This window comes from Lactuca virosa, chromosome 9, assembly GCF_052849685.1.
Source record: "Lactuca virosa cultivar CGN04683 chromosome 9, Lactuca_virosa_CGN04683_v6, whole genome shotgun sequence".
Lineage (NCBI taxonomy): Eukaryota > Viridiplantae > Streptophyta > Magnoliopsida > Asterales > Asteraceae > Lactuca > Lactuca virosa.
In genome coordinates, this window is record NC_136434.1 from 9,685,988 (window position 1) to 9,688,349 (window position 2,362).

The following is a 2,362-nucleotide window of genomic DNA, read 5'->3' on the forward strand; positions in this document are numbered from 1 at the left end:
TTAGACCATCTACGTAAATCGGAAACTTTTTGGACCTTATCCACAGTTTTTTGAATTCCACAGGACCAATTTTACAGTTTTGTATTCTTATTAATTCATTAAATATGAATCAGACATTCTATGTTTTACATTATATATGTTCTACGTCATTAAGCTATACATTATATATGTTTTACATTATAGATGTTTTTACACTCAATGATTGCCAATGATTGGTATCACTATCACCCTCCTTCAAGATACGATAGGCAAATTCTAACCATACAAAGTAGGAAGTATTACATCAATATATAGTTGGACAAATTTCAAATTATACCCGAAAACTAACCGAATAACAGTCAAAATAATATAAATCGACAAGTAATTAATAAATTTATTTGATTTGTATTAGAATTTATATTTGATTTGGGTTGTACCCCATAAGAGAAGAGATGATGTTTATTATTTTCAATCGAGCAGAAGAAATAACAAAAATGACAGTGATAATCAGGGGGATTTTACCGGAATTTTATGAAAACATGCATCATGACTTGTGCAGTACAAGGCCACGATGCATGTTACAAGTCCGGGGCAAAAATTTAAAATCACTCTCAGCTACCGTATCAGTATTCAGTATGCTTATTCATACAAAAATTTGTCAATATATGTCCGTCATCCGTCAACTTGGTCATGGAATAATATTAATTCCGTCTGTACTATTAGAGAACTGCGGCGGCCATCGCCGCCCCTCTTTTAATGGCTCTGCCACCACCGTCCGCTGCCGTCGCAAAGCTCCGGGAATGACTGAAGTTGTACATGAACTGGTTTACAATCACTGACCCTGGTCCTGCCACCATCTCTGCCCACGACTTATCGGCTTCTCTGCCGCCCCTTTTCTGGAAGACGGCGGTAGCGTCCAGCCGGTGAATTTTCCACCCTTTAACGTTCCTTAGACGGTGAATTTTTTCGAGCTGCCGGCAGGCTAGTTTGCATGTATTAATCTTTGTTTCATTAATGGCTTCTTCTAATAATTTGGCCTGAGTTTTCTTGTCGAAGGAAGATGAATACTCAGATTGAAAATAGGCATCGAATTCCGGCACTCCGATAGCTCGTCGGATCCCTTTTGAGTAATCGGCGTTAGGGTTATACATTTTTCTAACTTCTTCGACTATTCCGGCGTCCACCATCCGATCAACCCTGTCGGAAACAAAACGGTGAAGCACAGGCATTGCGACGTCGACCCACAAGAAACAAACCTCGTAACGTGACCGGAATTCATAATTCTGATCATCAATCAATGCTTCGATGAAAGAATTGGATCCTCCGGCGATGATCGGAAGCTTACCTCTTCCGACAATCGATTTCATGGTGATTGACGCTGTACTGACGAAATTTCTGGCGGTGAAATCCGCTTCCGGATCCACTATTCCGAGGAGGTGGTGGGGGACGCCGTCGCATTCTTCGTCGGTGATTTTGTTGGTGACGATGTCTAAACCTTCATATACTTGCATTTTATCGGAGTTTATAATCTCCGCGGGGTAACTTGCGGCGAGGTCGATGGAGAGTCTTGATTTTCCTGTACCTGTGGCACCCATAACCACCACCACTTTTTCCTTCTGTGGCCGGCACCGGAGCATCGATAAGTTCATTCCGCCAGTGGGTATTTGCAATAAAGACGGCTGAGCTTCGTGGCACAACATCATTGTCATCTTCATTGTTGATGCCCTAAATTAAAAAGTCTCAATTTTTTTTTTTCAAACGAATAGAGTACAATGAAAAATGAATAAATTCTTTTGCTTTTTTAGTGGTATTATATGCGGCAACTTGCAAACGTGTGGCTTGTGGGGGAGAGAGATAGTGGTCGAAGGTGGTGGCTTAGCTTTGAATCATTTGAAACTACAATTCTTTAAGTTGAGACTTGAGAGAGAAGCAGCAAATATGAGTTGAAAACTTGAAATGTGCATGATGGAGAACACATACGCATATGTGCTATTTATATTGAACAAAAAGTTAAGTTTGAATTGACAATTCGTTTTTCATCAAATTAAAATGGGCCCTACCCAATGTCTTAATATTATTTGGTTTCATGAAATGAAAATACCAGATGTGGAAATTAAACTCGCGGTTCGGTACTTCGGTTAACTAAATATTGGGTTCGGTCGATTTTTATGGTCTGGTTGGGTAAATATCAATGTATCATATATAAGCCAGAAAAAACTTTTTGACACATCACAAATATTATTTAATACGAACTTATTATCATAAATTTATTTCGATCAGAGGCCGAATGCTTCATATATTAAAAAACCATGTTACCAAGGAGTTAGTGAAAATTAAAAATGTAGCATAGGTCCAATGGGTCTTTAAGTCATTTCATCCTAAG

General features: G+C 39.0%; 1 pseudogene; it reads right to left on the reverse strand.

Annotated features, from left to right (window-relative positions):
• Positions 1 to 410: 410 nt before the first annotated feature.
• LOC145138885 (adenylate isopentenyltransferase 3, chloroplastic pseudogene) lies at positions 411 to 1,936 on the reverse strand (annotated as a pseudogene).
• Between the last annotated feature and the right edge of the window lie 426 nt (positions 1,937 to 2,362).